Source organism: Coregonus clupeaformis, unplaced genomic scaffold (assembly GCF_020615455.1).
Source record: "Coregonus clupeaformis isolate EN_2021a unplaced genomic scaffold, ASM2061545v1 scaf1455, whole genome shotgun sequence".
Taxonomy (NCBI): Eukaryota; Metazoa; Chordata; class Actinopteri; order Salmoniformes; family Salmonidae; genus Coregonus; species Coregonus clupeaformis.
Genome location: NW_025534909.1, coordinates 64,050 through 84,291, shown reverse-complemented (window position 1 = coordinate 84,291; position 20,242 = coordinate 64,050). Strand labels below are relative to the sequence as shown.

Genomic DNA, 20,242 nt, shown 5'->3' with positions numbered 1-20,242 from the left:
TGACTTTAATACACAAATTAACTCAATGAAACACAAGTCAATTCAAAAGGTTTCAATGTTAGAATCAAGAAATGCACATGCTATGAATCTAGTTCATCATTTACATTTTGCAATATCCAAATCATGTAATCAAATTCATTTTGCAATATCCAAATCATATATCCAATCAATTTCAATCAAATTCATTTAGCAAAAGCCTAATCTTATATATCAAATCAAAGTCTATAGGTTTCAAGGTTAGAATCAAGAAATGCAAAGTTCCATTCATCTATATAATAATTTACATTTAGCAATATCCAAATAATATAATGAACAACTGAGGGTTTATAACTGTAACCAATGCATTAAAGTTCATAACCAAAACAAAACACACATTTTATAGTATTTAATCTGATTTTAGATATGATCAGGCCTCGAGGTGAAAAAACTAAAATATGCCTATTTCTGAGTAAGAATTCATATAAACAAAATGATTTCATGTGGCATAGACAAAAACACAAATTGTCAGTTAAAAACATAAGTCAGAACACAGCCTCTCTATTCTCTCATGTGATTTCAGGTTCTCTGACTGGGAAATTGTCCTTCCACACAGAGAGTGAGAAGTGGTGGGGCTTTTTTTCGTGTGTGTTCTCTTATGCTCCTTCAGTCTCCTTAACCAGGTAAAACCCTTTCCACACTGGGAGCAGTGGAATGGCTTTTCTCCTGTGTGTATTCTCTCATGCACTTTTCAGGGTAGCCTCACGAGTAAAACTCTTTCCACAATGGGAACATTGGAAAGGCTTTTCTCCTGTGTGTGTCCTCTCATGCTTCTGCAGGTCCCCTACGCGGGAAAATCTCTTTTTACACTGGGAGCAGTGGTAAGGCTTTTCTCCTGTGTGTATTCTCTCATGCTCTTTTAGGTGCCCTCTCTGAGTAAAACCGTTTCCACAATGGGAACATTGGAATGGCTTTTCTCCTGTGTGTATTCGCTCATGCCTTTTCAGGTTAGTTAACACGATAAAACTCTTTCCACATTGGGAACATTGGAAAGGCTTTTCTCCTGTGTGTGTCCACTCATGCTCCTTCAGGCTCCCTAACTGAATAAAACTCATTCCACATTGGGAACATTGATAAGGCTTTTCTCCTGTGTGTATTCTCTCATGCCTTTTCAGGTTAGCTAACACGGTAAAACGCTTTTTTACACTGGGAGCATTGGAAAGGCTCTTCTCCTGTGTGTGTCCACTCATGCGCTTTTAGGTCACCTGATCGGGAAAATCGCTTTTCACATTGGGAACATTGATAAGGCTTTTCTCCTGTGTGTGTTCTCTCATGCCTTCCTTCAGGCTAGCCTTAACTGGGTAAAAAACTCTTTCCACATTGGGAACATTGAAAAGGCTCTTCTCCTGTGTGTGTCCTCTCATGTATTTTAGGTTCCCTGACACGGGAAAATCTCTTTTTACACTGGGAGCAGTGATAAGGCTTTTCTCTTGTGTGTTTTCGCTCATGCTGTTTTAGGTGCCCTATCTGAGTAAAACTCTTTCCACAATGGGAACATTGGAATAGGCTTTTCTCCTGTGTGTATTCTCTCGTGCCTTTTCAGGTTATTTAACATGGTAAAACTCTTTCCACACTGGGAACATTGGATAGGCTTTTCTCCTGTGTGTGTCCTCTCATGAGCTTTGAGGTCCCCTGATCGGGAAAATCTCTTTTCACATTGGAAGCAGTGGTGTTGTCTCGCTGGTTTGGGCGTCTCTGGGTCTGGTTCCCCTGTAGGACTCTTCCCGCTGTCAGCGTGAGAGTCTGGTCTCTCTCCTGCCAAAGACAAACAGAGTATCCAGTTAAACAGAGACTTTAATGAAACCTCCACATGATAAAACTGTCTTCCTATGATGTTTAACCTAGACTAGATCCCTAAATAAAAGAGCAGAGCTTGTCATCACAGAGTGGCTGTAGTGCTTTGTAGACTGGGTAAATCCATTTGAATTCAATACATTTTTGACAGCATCCCTTTTGATTTAAAAAAAGCTTTCCTTACATGTTTGCCTATGGAAGAAGTGGTAAGAAAGTGACTTTTTGTAACTGAAAGCCAAAACATTCATGAGATAAAGGGATGTAGCTCAGTTGATAGAGCATGGCGTTTGCAACGCCAGGGTTGTGGGTTCGATTCCCACGGGGGGCCAGTATAAAAAAAAAATATGTATTCACTAACTGTAAGTCGCTCTGGATAAGAGCGTCTGCTAAATGACGTAAATGTAAATGTAAATAAAGGTGCTCGAAGTTGACTCTTTTTGCAAACCCCACCATGCAATGAATCAGCCATCGTCTTCATCACTGGAAAATATTAACGGTTTAGTTCGATATCATATAAAAGCTTCCAAACAGTGTTGTCAAACTATTTGATTATTTCTTGAGAAAAAAGTGTTTTAATAAAGGCCTGATTGGTGTCACTTTTGCCCCAATCACAGCTAATAAACCTGACCCCAATAATCAACTAATCATGATGTTCAGTTTAGAATGCATTTAGTTTAATCAGCTGTGTTTGCTAGGGATGGGGGAAAAGTGTGACACCACTCCGTCCCCGAGGACTGGAGCTGCCCGTCCTGGATTCAAAACAACACATATTTTCAAGTCAACATTCTCTGTGGACCTCCAACAATCTTTGTGGTTCCATTTGAAAGGTGAATAACATTTACATTTAAACTTTTAGTAAATGTTTCAGCCACGACACCACCCTGTAAAATAGGATCAAAGCCTTAACTTACTGTATGGGTCTACATACTGTATGGGTCTAAGATACAACATACTGTATGGGTCTAAGATACAACATACTGTATGGGTCTAACAACATACTGTATGGGTCTAAGATACAACATACTGTATGGGTCTAACAAATACTGTATGGGTCTAAGATACAACATACTGTATGGGTCTAACAAATACTGTATGGGTCTAAGATACAACATACTGTATGGGTCTAAGATACAACATACTGTATGGGTCTAACAAATACTGTATGGGTCTAAGATACAACATACTGTATGGGTCTAAGATACAACATACTGTATGGGTCTAAACAACATACTGTATGGGTCTAACAACATACTGTATGGGTCTAACAACATACTGTATGGGTCTAAGATACAACATACTGTATGGGTCTAAGATACAACATACTGTATGGGTCTAAGACAAATACTGTATGGGTCTAAGATACAACATACTGTATGGGTCTAAGATACAACATACTGTATGGGTCTAAGATACAACATACTGTATGGGTCTATGATACAACATACTGTATGGGTCTAAGACAACATACTGTATGGGTCTAAGATACAACATACTGTATGGGTCTAACAACATACTGTATGGGTCTAAGATACAACATACTGTATGGGTCTAAGATACAACATACTGTATGGGTCTAAGATACAACATACTGTATGGGTCTAAGAACATACTGTATGGGTCTAAGATACAACATACTGTATGGGTCTAAGATAAACATACTGTATGGGTCTAAGATACAACATACTGTATGGGTCTAAGATACAACATACTGTATGGGTCTAATACAACATACTGTATGGGTCTAAGATACAACATACTGTATGGGTCTAAGATACAACATACTGTATGGGTCTAAGATACAACATACTGTATGGGTCTAAGATACAACATACTGTATGGGTCTAACAACATACTGTATGGGTCTAAGATACAACATACTGTATGGGTCTAAGATACAACATACTGTATGGGTCTAACAACATACTGTATGGGTCTAACAACATACTGTATGGGTCTAAGATACAACATACTGTATGGGTCTAAGATACAACATACTGTATGGGTCTAACAACATACTGTATGGGTCTAAGATACAACATACTGTATGGGTCTAAGATACAACATACTGTATGGGTCCAACAACATACTGTATGGGTCTAACAACATACTGTATGGGTCTAAGATACAACATACTGTATGGGTCTAACAACATACTGTATGGGTCTAAGATACAACATACTGTATGGGTCTAACAACATACTGTATGGGTCTAAGATACAACATACTGTATGGGTCTAAGATACAACATACTGTATGGGTCTAACAACATACTGTATGTGTCTAAGATACAACATACTGTATGGGTCTAAGATACAACATACTGTATGGGTCTAACAACATACTGTATGGGTCTAAGATACAACATACTGTATGGGCCTAAGATACAACATACTGTATGGGTCTAACAACATACTGTATGGTACAACATACTGTATGGGTCTAAGATACAACATACTGTATGGGTCTAACAACATACTGTATGGGTCTAACAACATACTGTATGGGTCTAAGATACAACATACTGTATGGGTCTAAGATACAACATACTGTTTGGGTCTAAGATACAACATACTGTATGGGTTTAACAACATACTGTATGGGTCTAAGATACAACATACTGTATGGGTCTAACAACATACTGTATGGGTCTAACAACATACTGTATGGGTCTAAGATACAACATACTGTATGGGTCTAAACAACATACTGTATGGGTCTAAGTACAACATACTGTATGGGTCTAAGATACAACATACTGTATGGGTCTAAGATACAACATACTGTATGGGTCTAAGATACAACATACTGTATGGGTCTAAGATACAACATACGGTATGGGTCTAAGATACAACATACTGTATGGGTCTAAGATACAACATACTGTATGGGTCTAACAACATACTGTATGGGTCTAAGATACAACATACTGTATGGGTTTAAGCCACAACTGATGGATGGATTGTGCGTTCCTGGTGTAACTCGGGCAGTTGTTGTTGCCATCCTGTACCTGTCCCGCAGGTGTGATGTTCGGATGTACTGATCCTGTGCAAGTGTTGTTACACGTGGTCTGTCACTGCGAGGACGATCAGCTGTCCGTCCTGTCTCCCTGTAGCGCTGTCTTAGGCGTCTCACAGTACGGACATTGCAATTTTTTGCCCTGGCCACATCTGCAGTCCTCATGCCTCCTTGCAGCATGCCTAAGGCACGTTCACGCAGATGAGCAGGGACCCTGGGCATCTTTCTTTTGGTGTTTTTCAGAGTCAGTAGAAAGGCCTCTTTAGTGTCCTAAGTTTTCATAACTGTGACCTTAATTCCCTACCGTCTGTAAGCTGTTAGTGTCTTAACGACCGTTCCACAGGTGCATGTTCATTAATTGTTTATGGTTCATTGAACAAGCATGGGAAACAGTGTTTAAACCCTTTACAATGAAGATCTGTGAAGTTATTTTGATTTTTACGAATTATCTTTGAAAGACAGGGTCCTGAAAAAGGGACGTTTCTTTTTTTGCTGAGTTTAGATAAGCTGGTTAAGAAGCTAAGATTTAAAGTTGGCTTTTTCTACAGAAACAGATGGTTCCTTTCTCTAAGCAGTAGGAAGCAGATTATTCAGTCAACCTTTTTATCTGTTCTTGATTATGGTGATATTATTTAACAAAGTCCAGCTGCTACTACTCCTAAACCTTTGGATGCCGTCTACCACAGTGCCCTTCGTTTTGTTACAGGCGACAGTTTTGATACTCATCACTGCGTCCTGTATCAAAAAGTTGTCTGGACTTCGCTAAAGACCCGTAGATCTCTACATTACCCCCTTTCTGTTTCCAAGGCCCTACTCCATAACCTTCTGTCTTATCTAACTTTGCTGTTGAAGTATAGACATCTGAGTTGTTTAACCCGTTCACAGGATTGGTTAACTCTCGAGGTTCCTAGGGTCTCCACCGAGCTGGGTAAATCTGCTTTTAGTTTTAACGTATTACTGGAACAAAGTTCTAAAATAAATTGTTTCTTGATGTTCTGGTGCCGTTCGGGTAATTTCAAGTATTGATTGGGAATTTATTTGTGGCGGAATGTAACAGTTTTTCTGGGTGAATCGTGATGTTTGCTTTTTGTTTGTATTTTAAAGAGTATATGTTTGGGTATTATGTGTATATTGATGTTGTATATACATGCATAAAAGACACCTAGGTCTCAATATATTTTCCCATGACTGTGTTTTTGTATTTTAATGAGTATATGTTTGGGTATTATGTGTATATTGATGTTGTATATACATGCATAAAAGACACCTAGGTCTCAATATATTTTCCCATGACTGTGTTTTTGTATTTTAATGAGTATATCTTTGGGTATAATGTGTATATTGATGTTGTATATTCATGTGGAAAAGAGACCTAGGTCTCAATATATTTTCCCATGACTGTGTTTTTGTATTTTAATGAGTATATCTTTGGGTATAATGTGTATATTGATGTTGTATATTCATGTGGAAAAGAGATCTAGGTCTCAATATATTTTCCCATGACTGTGTTTTTGTATTTTAATGAGTATATGTTTGGGTATAATGTGTATATTGATGTTGTATATACATGTGGAAAAGAGATCTCAATATATTTTCCCTGTTAAAGTAAAGGTTCCATAAAAAGGGCATTTATTATTTGCAGCTCAAATCAATTTAAACTGTTTTTCCTCAAAGACTATTGATGCGGCATCTAAAAGTGATGGACTACAAACTGAGGGATGCTGCTATTGGGAAAGGAATGGTTTCCTCCTCATACAAGCTGGTTGGCCTCTCCTCCCCAAACAGGAATGGTTTCCTCCTCATACAAGCTGGTTGGCCTCTCCTCCCCAAACAGGAATGGTTTCCTCCTTAGACAAGCTGGTTGGCCTCTCCTCCCCAAACAGGAACGGTTTCCTCCTTAGACAAGCTGGTTGGCCTCTCCTCCCCAAACAGGAATGGTTTCCTCCTTAGACAAGCTGGTTGGCCTCTCCTCCCCAAACAGGAACGGTTTCCTCCTTAGACAAGCTGGTTGGCCTCTCCTCCCCAAACAGGAATGGTTTCCTCCTTAGACAAGCTGGTTGGCCTCTCCTCCCCAAACAGGAACGGTTTCCTCCTTAGACAAGCTGGTTGGCCTCTCCTCTCCAAACAGGAATGGTTTCCTCCTCATACAAGCTGGTTGGCCTCTCCTCCCCAAACAGGAATGGTTTCCTCCTCATACAAGCTGGTTGGCCTCTCCTCTCCAAACAGCAACGATTTCCTCCTCATACAAGCTGGTTGGCCTCTCCTCTCCAAACAGCAACGATTTCCCTCTAATACAGTGCCTTCGGAAAGTATTCAGACCCCTTGACTTTTTCCACATTTTGTTACGTTACAGCCTTATTCTAAAATTGATTTTAAAAGATTATTCCTCATCAATCTACACACAATACCCAATAATGACAAAGCAAAAGCTGTTGTTGTTTTTTACGGAAATATCACATTTACATACGTATTCAGACCCTTTACTCAGTACTTTGTTGAAGCACCTTTGGCAGCGATTACAGCAGAGTCTTCTTGGGTATGATGCTACAAGCTTGGCACACCTGTATTTGGGGAGTTTCTCCCATTCTTCTCTGCAGATCCTCTCAAGCTCTGTCAGGTTGGATGGGGAGCGTCGCTGCACAGCTATTTTCAGGTCTCTCCAGAGATGTTCGATCGGGTTCAAGTCCGGGCTCTGGCTGGGTCACTAAAGGACAGTCAGAGACTTGTCCTGAAGCCACTCCTGTGTTGTTTTGGATGTGTGCTTAGGATCGTTGTCCTGTTGGAAGGTGAACCTTCGCCCCAGTCTGAGGTCATGAGCACTCTGGAGCAGGTTTTCATCAAGGATCTCTCTGTACTTTGCTCCGTTAATCTTTCCCTCGATCCTGACTAGTTTCCCAGTCCCTGACGCTAAAAAACATCCCCACAGCATGATGCTGCCACCACCATGCTTCACCGTAAGGATGGTGCCAGGTTTCCTCCAGACGTGACGCTTGGCATTCAGGTCAAAGTGTCTTGGTTTCATCAGACCAGAGAAATTTTGTTTCTCATGGTCTGAGAGTCTTTAGGTGCCTTTTGGCAAACTCCAAGCGGGCTGTCATGTGCCTTTTACTGAGGAGTGGCTTCCATCTAGCCACTCTACCATAAAGGCCTGATTGGTGGAGTGCTGCAGAGATGGTTGTCTTTCTGGAAGGTTCTCCCAACACCACAGAGGAACTCTGGAGCTCTGTCAGAGTCACCATCGGGTTCTTGGTCACCTCCCTGACCAAGGCCCTTCTCCCCCGATTGCTCAGTTTGGCCGGGCGGCCAGCTCTAGGAAGAGTCTTGGTGGTTCCAAACCTCTTCCATTTAAGAATGATGGAGGCCACTGTGTTGTTGGGGACATCAATGCTGTAGAAATGTTTTGGTACCCTTCCCCAGATCTGTGTCTCTACACAATCCTGTCTCAGAGCTCTATGGACAATTCCTTCATCCTCATGGCTTGGTTTTTGCTCTGACATGCACTGTCAACTGTGGGACCTTATATAGACAGGTGTGTGCCTTTCCAAATCATGTCCAATCAATTGAATTTACCACAGGTGGACTCCAATCAAGTTGTAGAAACATCTCAAGGATGATCAATGGAAACAGGATGCACCTGAGCTCAATTTCGAGTCTCATACAAAGGGTCTGAATATAAGGTATTTCTGTTTTTATTTTTAATAAATGTGAAAATAATTCTAAAAACCTGTTTTCGCTTTGTCATTATGGGGTACTGTGTGTAATTTAATCCATTTTAGAATAAGGCTGTAACGAAACAAAATGTGGAAAAAGTCAAGGGGTCGGAATACTTTCCGAATGCACTTGATATGGAAACTGCTTAGTGACAAAAAATTTGTTTTTATATCTCTCAGATATAGGACAGATATTTAAGAACAATCGTCCTTTAGATTTTTTGGGGGGGGACTATCTGTTGTTCCATGTAGTGAATATGTTATTCAATGTGTTTGTATGGGCTAATAGCAGTATCGGCAAATAATCTTTCGACATGAAATAACTTTTTTGTTGATACTTCAAGGGGTCTTACAATTCAAAATCAAATAGCAAAATGATCCTTGGTATAACCTTCATAAAACCATTCCATGCTCAGTAGACCCCCCCTCCCCTATCCTTAGACAGGGCTTAGACTGTAAAGGGTTTAAACTATCATTTCGATCTTATGGATGGTCAGTCCTTGCATTCATAGCTTTGTCTCAAATAAAAACCGAATCAAAGTTTGTCATGTGCACAGGACACAGCAGGTGTAAACAGTACAGTGAAAACGTAAAGGTACGTCAGACCCATTTTCACTCCAGAGAACACGTTTCCACTGTCCAATGGCAGCGAGCTTTACACCACTCCAGCCGATACTTGGCATTGCTCATGGTGATCTTAGGCTTGTGTGCGGCTGCTCGGCCAAGGAAACCCATTTCATGAAACTCCCGACAAACAGTCCTTGTGCTGATGTTGCTTCCAGAGGCAGTTTGGAACTCGGTAGTGAGTGTTGCAACCGAGGACAGACGATTTTCACGCGCTTCAGCATTCGGCGGTCCCGTTCTGTGAGCTTGTGTGGTCTACCATTTTGCGGCTAAGCCGTTGTTGCTTGTAGACGTTTCCACTTCACAATAACAGCACTTACAGTTGACTGGGGCAGCACAAGCAGGGCAGAAATGTGACTTGTTGGAAAGGTGGCATCCAATGACGGTGCCACATTGAAAGTCACTGAGCTCTTCAGTAAGGCCATTCTACTGCCAATGTTTTTCTATGAAGATTGCTCGATTTCATACACCTGTCATACACCAAATTTTTTAAATCTCATTTATACATGATACAATTTTTTTTTTTTTTAAGTCAACCGATTTTTAAATGATTTCATTAAACAACATGATTTTATGTGGCATCAACAACAACACAAATTCTCAGTCAAAAACATAAGTCAGAACACAGTCTCTCTATTCTCTCATGTGATTTCAGGTCCTCTGACTGGGAAAATGTCTTTCCACAGTGAGAGCAGTGGTATGTCTTCTCCTCCTGTGTATGTATTCTTTCATGCTTATTCAGATGTCTTAACCGGTTAAATGTCTTTCCACACAGGGAGCAGTGGTAGGGACGATGGCTTTTCTTGTGGGTGTGTCCTCTCATGCTGTTTCAGGTTTACTAAACCCCTGAAAGTCTTTCCACACTCGGAACATTGATAAGGCTTCTCTCCTGTGTGTATTCTCTCATGAGTTTTCATGTTTATTAACCAGGTAAAAGTCATTCCACAGTGGGAGCAGTGGTAAGGCTTCTCTCCTGTATGTATCCTCCCGTGTAATTTCATGGACTTTAACTGGGTAAACCTCTTTCCACACATGGTGCATTGGTAAGGCTTTTCTCCTGTATGTGTCCTCTCATGCATTTTCAAGGTGCCTAACCATCTAAAACTCTTTCCACACTGGGGACAGTGGTAAGGCTTCTCTCCTGTGTGTATTCTCTTATGCTGTTTCAGGCTCACTAAACCCCTAAAACTCTTTCCACACTGAGAGCATTGGTAAGGCTTCTCTCCTGTGTGTGTCCCCTTGTGTCTATTTAGGTTCCCTAACTGGCTAAAATCTTTCCCAGTGGGAACATTGGAAAGGATTTTCTCATGTATTCTCTCATGCGTTTTCAGGCTCCCTAACCAGGTGAAAGTCATTCCACATTTGGAGCAGTGGTAAGGCTTCTCTCCCGAGTGTATTCTCTTGTGTATTAACAGGTACCCTAATTCGTTAAAACTCTTTCCACACTCTGAACACCGGAAAGGTTTTTCTCCTGTGTGTGTCCTCTCATGCCTTTTAAGGTGATATAACCAAAGAAAACCTTTCCCACACTCGGAACATTGGAAAGTATTTTTCCCTGTGTGTGTCCTCTCATGTTTCTTCAGGCTCCCTAACTTAGTAAAATTCCTTCCACAGTGGGAGCAGTGATGTTGTCCTGCTGGTTTGGGAGCCTCTGATTGGTCTGATTGCCCTGAAGGACCCTGGTCTGGGTCCCCTGAAGGACTCTTCCCGCTGTCAGAGGGAGAGTCTGGTCTCTCTCCTGCCAAAGACAAACAGAGTATCCAGTTACTGTGTGTCCAAACTTGTGAAACAGACATCTATGATTGGTTCAGATTTGGTCTTGTTTGGGGGTGGAGTTCATTAAAATAATAGCCAGTGTGAAGAACAGTGGTCACCAAGGCAACCTAGACAATCATCAAACATTTCGGTCGCAGTGTGTTTTCCGTTTGCTCACGCAGTATTCTTAAAGTTAATGTGAATTTAGCAGTAAAACCGTATTTCTTTTCAAATATTATTTTGGTGACCCCTTTCTGGAGTACGCAAGACTCTACTTTGCTTTCAAAATGTCACGAAACATAAAGACAAAAACAGGACTGAGGAAAAACCCGGCCTTCAAGACCCAGTTTCATCACTGTCCTCTCCTGAGCCTGAAAGCCCAGAGACTCGCACTTTGCCCAGAGGTGTGGTTTTGTCTGGGGGAGCTAAAATGAACATTCGAGGCCATCAAGCTTCTTCTACACTCTGAGAAAGTTAAGATGAAAATGTATGTAGTTGAATACAAGCATCATATTCCCTATATAGTGCACTACTTTAGACCACTGTGGGCAAGAGGTTTCTGGTACTTTTCAAAGCAGATTCAACTAATCCGCCAAAACGAGACTGCCTGTTATTGCATAACTCAAAACAACAACAGAGTTCCACACCATGATGATTACAGCCCTTTACACCTGACTCCGACCTGACTACCTCTCTGGAGGCTGACGTGAAACACCTGGCTAGAAGACCTGACTACCTCTCTGGAGGCTGACGTGAAACACCTGGCTAGGAGACCTGACTACTTCTCTGGAGGCTGACTTTAAACGCCTGGCTGGGAGAGCTGACTACCTCTCTGGAGGTTGACGTGAAACGCCTGGCTGGGAAATCAGAGACCTGACTACCTCTCTGGAGGCTGACGTGAAACGCCTGGCTGGGAGACCTGACTACCTCTCTGGAGGCTGACGTGAAACGCCTGGCTGGGAGACCTGACTACCTCTCTGGAGGCTGACGTGAAACGCCTGGCTGGGAGAGCTGACTACCTCTCTGGAGGCTGACGTGAAACGCCTGGCTGGCGGATCTGAAAAAGGTGCAGGAGAGCTGACAACCTCTCTGGAGGCTGACGTGAAACGCCTGGCTGGGAGAGCTGACTACCTCTCTGGAGGCTGACGTGAAACACCTGGCTGGGAGAGCTGACTACCTCTCTGGAGGCTGACGTGAAACGCCTGGCTGGCGGATCTACGAGAGCTGACTACCTCTCTGGAGGCTGACATGAAACGCCTGGCTGGGAGAGCTGACTACCTCTCTGGAGGCTGACGTGAAACGCCTGGCTGGGAGAGCTGACTACCTCTCTGGAGGCTGACGTGAAACGCCTGGCTGGGAGACCTGACTACCTCTCTGGAGGCTGACGTGAAACGCCTGGCTGGGAGACCTTACTACTTCTCTGGAGGCTGACGTGAAACGCCTGGCTGGACAGAGACCTGACTACCTCTCTGGAGGCTGACGTGAAACGCCTGGCTGGGAGAGCTGACTACCTCTCTGGAGGCTGACGTGAAACGCCTGGCTGGGAGAGCTGACTACCTCTCTGGAGGCTGACGTGAAACGCCTGGCTGGGAGAGCTGACTACCTCTCTGGAGGCTGACGTGAAACGCCTGGCTGGGAGACCTGACTACCTCTCTGGAGGCTGACGTGAAACGCCTGGCTGGGAGAGCTGACTACCTCTCTGGAGGCTGACGTGAAAGGCCTGGCTGCGGATCTGAAAAAGGTGCAGGAGAGCTGTGTGAGCAGAGGGATTTTCTTGCCCCAATAACCTGAGACTGGTATCGGTCCCAGAGTCAGCGGAAATGCCTCGCGCAAACAGATTTTGTTTCCGGGCTGCTGAAGGATGTTCTCATTTACGTTACATTTACGTCATTTAGCAGACGCTCTTATTCAGAGCGACTTACAAATAGGTGCATTCACCTTATAGCCAGTGGGTTAACCACTTTACAATTATTATTATTATTATTTATTTTATTTTTTGGGAGGGGGGTAAGGGATTACATTATCCTATCCCAGGTATTCCTTAAAGAGGTGGGGTTTCAAATGTCTCCGGAAGGTGGTGAGTGACTCCGCTGTCCTGGCGTCGTGAGGGAGCTTGTTCCACCATTGGGGTGCCAGAGCAGCGAACAGTTTTGACTGGGCTGAGCGGGAACTGTGCTTCAGCAGAGGTAGGGGAGCCAGCAGGCCAGAGGTGGATGAACGCAATGCCCTTGTTTGGGTGTAGGGACTGATCAGAGCCTGAAGGTACGGAGGTGCCGTTCCCCTCACAGCTCCGTAGGCAAGCACCATGGTCTTGTAGCAGATGCGAGCTTCAACTGGAAGCCAGTGGAGTGTGCGGAGGAGCGGGGTGACGTGAGAGAACTTGGGAAGGTTGAACACCAGACGGGCTGCGGCATTCTGGATGAGTTGTAGGGGTTTAATGGCACAGGCAGGGAGCCCAGCCAACAGCGAGTTGCAGTAATCCAGACGGGAGATGACAAGTGCCTGGATTAGGACCTGTGCCGCTTCCTGTGTAAGGCAGGGTCGTACTCTCCAAATGTTGTAGAGCATGAACCTACAGGATCGGGTCACCGCCTTGATGTTAGCGGAGAACGACAGGGTGTTGTCCAGGGTGTTGTCCAGTTCTCGCCATGGATGAGAAGCCCCTGATTGATCGTGCCCACCGGTCACTGCGCCCAAGGCCACAGGACAGTGAGAGGCCCCCGTGACATCATTCAGCACTTTTTCCATGAGAAGATGTCGATTCTCTGAGCCCACAATACCACTCTGAGCTTTCAAGGACAGAGCTTCTCTATCTACCAGGACTACTCCCCCCACTGTGTCCAGGCAGCGCTCAGCTTTCGGGCAGGCCAAACGACAGCTACGCGACCATCCAGGTGTGAAGTACGGACTGCGATTCCCGGCCCACCTGTGGCTTTCTCATGATGTAAAAGACTACACTTTTGACTCTCCACAGGGAGGCTATGGCTCACATCAAGAAGTCTTGAACTCATAGATCAGAAACAGTGGCTTGTTAATAGTAACAGTAAGAAGCTGTAGCAGAACTATGTTTAGTTCTAACTGTATTATCCTATACAGTTCGGGAGGAGGCGAACCCACTCAGGCTTATTTGATGTGATCGAATGTTTTGATCATCTAGTTTGCTTGCCTTACAAGCGTTCAGTCCCTTTTATTGAATGTTATTAGGGTTTACGTAATTCCTTTGTTTATGTGTTTATTTACTGTCTCATTTACCTACATGTTTGGTTATTTGTTTACAGCATCCGTTGTCTCGACTCAGTAAACAGTAAATGTGCCGTTTTGATTTTATTGAAACGTTTTGGGGTTGTTCTATGTTCTATTTAGGCTTATACCTCGTTTGGGGAGGTATTGTCTGGGGTGGGGGGGGGTTGGAGGAAGGAGGTTGAATTGTTTATGTTGTCATTCTGTCATTCTATTCAGCTTCTTTTTCCAAGTATCTTTATATTATATTACATAATATTATTATATTATATTATACATTATAACATTTTATAGTAACATTATTACTCTGAGAATTATTCCTGGGGATTATTAGAAAAATAAATCTAAAAACCAGTTTTTGCTTTGGCATTATGGGGTATTGTGTGTAGATTGACGAGGAACATTTTTATATAATCAAGTTTAGAATAAGGCTGTAACGTAACAAAAATGTGGAAGTCAAGGAAAGAAATTCCACAAATTAACTTTTAACAAGGCACACCTGTTAATTGAAATGCATTCCAGGTGACTACCTCATGAAGCTGGTTGAGAGTATGCCAAGCGTGTGCAAAGCTGTCGTCAAGGCAAAGGGTGGCTACTTTGAAGAATCTCAAATATAAAATATATTTTGATTTGTTTAACACTTTTTTGGTTACTACATGATTCCATATGTGTTATTTCATAGTTTTGATGTCTTCACTATTATTATACAATGTAGAAAATAGTAAAAAATTAAGAAAAACCCTTGAATGGGTAGGTGTCCAAATTTTTCACTGGTACTGTACATGTACAGTGGGGAGAACAAGTATTTGATACACTGCCGATTTTGCAGGTTTTCCTACTTACAAAGCATGTAGAGGTCTGTAATTTTTATCATAGGTACACTTCAACTGTGAGAGACGGAATCTAAAACAAAAATCCAGAAAATCACAATGTATGATTTTTAAGTAATTAATTTGCATTTTATTGCATGACATAAGTATTTGATCACCTACCAACCAGTAAGAATTCCGGCTCTCACAGACCTGTTAGTTTTTTCTTTAAGAAGCCCTCCTGTTCTCCACTCATTACCTGTATTAACTGCACCTGTTTGAACTCGTTACCTGTATAAAAGACACCTGTCCACACACTCAATCAAACAGACTCCAACCTCTCCACAATGGCCAAGACCAGAGAGCTGTGTAAGGACATCAGGGATAAAATTGTAGACCTGCACAAGGCTGGGATGGGCTACAGGACAATAGGCAAGCAGCTTGGTGAGAAGGCAACAACTGTTGGCGCAATTATTAGAAAATTGAAGAAGTTCAAGATGACGGTCAATCACCCTCGGTCTGGGGCTTCATGCAAGATCTCACCTCGTGGGGCATCAATGATCATGAGGAAGGTGAGGATCAGCCCAGAACTACACGACAGGACCTGGTCAATGACCTGAAGAGAGCTGGGACCACAGTCTCAAAGAGAAACCATTAGTAACACACTACGCCGTCATGGATAAAAATCCTGCAGCGCACGCAAGGTCCCCCCTGCTCAAGCCAGCGCATGTCCAGGCCCGTCTGAAGTTTGCCAATGACCATCTGGATGATCCAGAGGAGGAATGGGAGAAGGTCATGTGGTCTGATGAGACAAAAATAGAGCTTTTTGGTCTAAACTCCACTCGCCGTGTTTGGAGGAAGAAGAAGGATGAGTACAACCCCAAGAACACCATCCCAACCGTGAAGCATGGAGGTGGAAACATCATTCTTTGGGGATGCTTTTCTGCAAAGGGGACAGGACGACTGCACCGTATTGAGGGGAGGATGGATGGGGCCATGTATCGCAAGATCTTGGCCAACAACCTCCTTCCCTCAGTAAAGCATTGAAGATGGGTTGTGGCTGGAGTCTTCCAGCATGACAACGACCCGAAACACACAGCCAGGGCAACTAAGGAGTGGCTCCGTAAGAAGCATCTCAAGGTCCTGGAGTGGCCTAGCCAGTCTCCAGACCTGAACCTAATAGAAAATCTTTGGATGGAGCTGAAAGTCCGTATTGCCCAGCGACAGCCCCAAAACCTGAAGGATCTGGAGAAGGTCTGTATGGAGGAGTGGGCCAAAATCCCTGCTGCAGTGTGTGCAAACCTGGTCAAGACCTACAGGAAACGTATGATCTCTAATTGCAAACAAAGGTTTCTGTACCAAATATTAAGTTCTGCTTTTCCGATGTATCAAATACTTATGTCATGCAATAAAATGCAAATTAATTACTTAAAAATCATACAATGTGATTTTCTGGATTTTTGTTTTAGATTCCGTCTCTCACAGTTGAAGTGTACCTATGATAAAAATTACAGACCTCTACATGCTTTGTAAGTAGGAAAACCTGCAAAATCGGCAGTGTATCAAATACTTGTTCTCCCCACTGTATATACATGTGTAAAAGACACCTAGGTCTCAATATATCTTCCCATGACTGTGTTTTTGTATTTTAATGAGTATATGTTTGAGAACAAGTATTTGATACACTGCCGATTTTGCATCGGTACACTGTGTCCTTAGCCCCGGGCTGCCGAACACTGCTTTACGCCGAGGGAATGTAGCTAGCTGGCTAACCTCGTCCCACACTGCGTGGAAGTGTCTGGGAACGAGATTACTAACTAGCACAAGCTAGTGTAGCCCTAGAGGAAGAGAGAGAACCAACTCACGGGAATATCTCTCCTTCCAGCAGGTGGAGTTTTTGTATGGAGGTCAATGAGCTGGTCCAGGTTGGTCAACAAAATGAATGGCTTACGTGCTACGTGATGTTTACTTTGATCGAATAGAAGTTTCGTAATGCTTAAGTTGTTCTGAGTGTACTGATAAGTAGGACACGTGACATACCGACAACTTTGAGAAAAACACTATAGGAGATGGCTTTGCAAATTCATAACATGATGCTAGTAGCATAGCATATCTCTCCATTGAATTGACGAGCGAACTCCAAATATCCAAAGTGAAAAACACATTTAAGGCGGTACTTACTGGTGTTAATCAGATCTCCCATCTCCTCCTCTTCATCTTCATCTTTCAACGTGACAGTAATCTCTCCCTCCTTCTTCACTCCAAAATCCTGCATCCTCCTCTATCTCTTCCTCCTCCTCTTTCACTCTGAACGCGTCTTCCTCTTCTTTCACTGTAACGTCTTTCTCTTCTTCTTTCACGGTAACAGCTTCACCCTCTACTTGTTTTTGTATTGTAACATCCTCCTCTTCCTCCTCCTCTTTCACTAGAGCTTCTATCTCCGTCCAGCAGACCTCCTCTTCTTTAGCAGGAGAGAGTAGCTTAGTGACCTCATGGTCGGGGATGTTAGCTAGCTAGGCTAGTGCTAACTTAACCAGCCAGCTAGCTGACCAATAACAACACACCGTAAATATGAAATTAAATGGGATAACTAACTAGACGGCAGAAGTGGGTTTAAAACACAGTGGCTAATATACACCGAAAGCGTCTAGAGCTTGAATCTTTCGGCTGTTGGCTAATCAGCTACGGAGGTGGTTGACTGTTGCCTCCCGTCCACTAGATTATACGTCACGCTTTCAGCATCGCCTGAAAGACACACATCGCCATCTGCTGACTGGAGTGGGTATCGCAGTTGAGGAAATATTTTTATTGACAAAGTATATTTTAAATGTATATAATTATATAATACTATTATATTGAGACATATATATTGTTATTTAGCAGACGCTCTTATCCAGAGATGAAAAATGAGAAAAATGTTGTAAATTGATTTGCATTTTTAATGAGGGAAATAAGTATTTGACCCCTTTGCAAAACATTACTTAGTGGCAAAACCCTTGTTGGCAATCACAGAGGTCAGACGTTTCTTGTAGTTGGCCACCAGGTTTGCACACATCTCAGGAGGGATTTTGTCCCACTCCTCTTTGCAGATCTTCTCCAAGTCATTAAAGGTTTCGAGGCTGACGTTTGGCAACTCGAACCTTCAGCTCCCACCACAGATTTTCTATGGGATTAAGGTCTGAGACTGGCTAGGCCACTCCAGGACCTTAATGTGCTTCTTCTTGAGCCACTCCTTTGTTGCCTTGGCTGTGTGTTTTGGGTCCTTGTCATGCTGGAATACCCATCCACGACCCATTTTCAATGCCCTGGCTGAGGGAAGGAGGTTCTCACCCAAGATTTGACGGTACATGGCCCCGTCCATCGTCCCTTTGATGCGGTGAAGTTGAAAGATTACCACCTGTGAAAGATGACCACCTGTGATAGATTACCACCTGTGATAGATTACCACCTGTGATAGATTACCACCTGTGATAGATGACCACCTGTGATAGATTACCACCTGTGATAGATGACCACCTGTGATAGATTACCACCTGTGATAGATTACCACCTGTGATAGATTACCACCTGTGATAGATTACCACCTGTGATAGATTACCACCTGTGATAGATTACCACCTGTGATAGATGACCACCTGTGATAGATGACCACCTGTGATAGATTACCACCTGTGATAGATTACCCACCTGTGATAGATGACCACCTGTGATAGATGACCACCTGTGATAGATGACCACCTGTGATAGATTACCACCTGTGATAGATTACCACCTGTGATAGATGACCACCTGTGATAGATGACCACCTGTGATAGATTACCACCTGTGATAGATTACCACCTGTGATAGCGAAACACTGTCCTCTCCATTACTCCAGCCAAATAGTATCAAATACTTGTTCTCCCCACTGTATATGCAGTTATCTTAGCCAGCCAGCTAACTTTAGCTATTTAGCCAACTAGCTATGTTATTTCTCCCCACTGTATATATATTGTTATTTAGCAGACGCTCTTATCCAGAGCGACTTACAGGAGCAATTAGGGTTAAGTGTCTTGCTCAAGGGCACATCGACAGATTTTTCACCTCTACTGTATTTTAGTCAATGCCACTCCTACACATTGCTCATCCTAATATTTATATATTTCTTAATTCCATTCTTTTACTTTTAGATTTGTGTGTATTGTTGTGAATTGTTAGATACTACTGCACTGTTGGAGCTAGGAACACAAGCGTTTCGCTACACCCGCAATAACATCTGCTAAATATGTGTACGTGACCAATACAATTTGATTTGATTTGAATTCACCTTTCAGCAGGACAATAATCTAAAACACACACGGACAAATCTCCAATGGAGTTGCTTATCAACAAGACAGGGAATGTTCCTGAGTGGCAGAGTTACAGTTTGGACTTAAATCTGCTTGTAAATCTATGGCAAGACTTGAAAATGGTTGTCTAGCAACGATCAACATCCAATTTGATAGAACTTGAAGAATTCTGAAAATAATAATGGGTAAATGTTGCACAATCCAAGTGTGCAAAGCTTTTAGAGACTCACCCAAAGAGACTCACAGCTGTAATCTCTGCCAAAGGTGATTCTACCATATATTGACTCAGCGGTGTGAATACTTATGTAAATGAGATATTTCCTGGATTTTCATTTTCAATACATTTGCAAAAATGTCTAAAAACATGTTTTCACTTTGTCCTTGTGTGTAGATGGGTGAATATTATTATTTTTTCAATCCATTTTGAATTCAGGCTGTGACACAGCAAAATGTGGAATAAGTCAATGGGTATGAATACTTTCTGAAGACACTGTATAGAGTTATAGAGAGTGTTTGGAACCACCAAGACTCTTCTTAGAGACTTTTCCAGGCCAAACTCTGTGGAGTTGGTTGTCCTTCTGGAAGGTTCTCCCATCTCTGCAGCACTCCACCAATCAGGCCTTTATGGTAGAGTGGCCAGACGGAAGCCACTCCTCAGTAAAAGACACTCCTCCGCCCGCTTGGAGTTTGCCAAAAGGCACCTAAAGGACTCTCAGACCATGAATGCCAAGCCTCACGTCTGGAGGAAACCGGGCACCATCCCTACAGTGAAGCATGGTGGTGGCAGGCATCATGCTGTGGATGTTTTTCAGCGGCAGGGACTGGGAGACTAGTCAGGATCGAGGGAAAGATGAACAGAGCAAAGTACAGAGAGATCCTTGATGAAACCTGCTCCAGAGTGCTCAGGAACTCAGACTCGGTCGAAGGTTCA

General features: G+C 42.9%; 1 pseudogene; it reads right to left on the bottom strand.

The window, feature by feature from the left end:
- Positions 1-782: 782 nt before the first annotated feature.
- On the bottom strand, positions 783-17,180 carry LOC123487102 (annotated as a pseudogene).
- Positions 17,181-20,242: the final 3,062 nt, after the last annotated feature.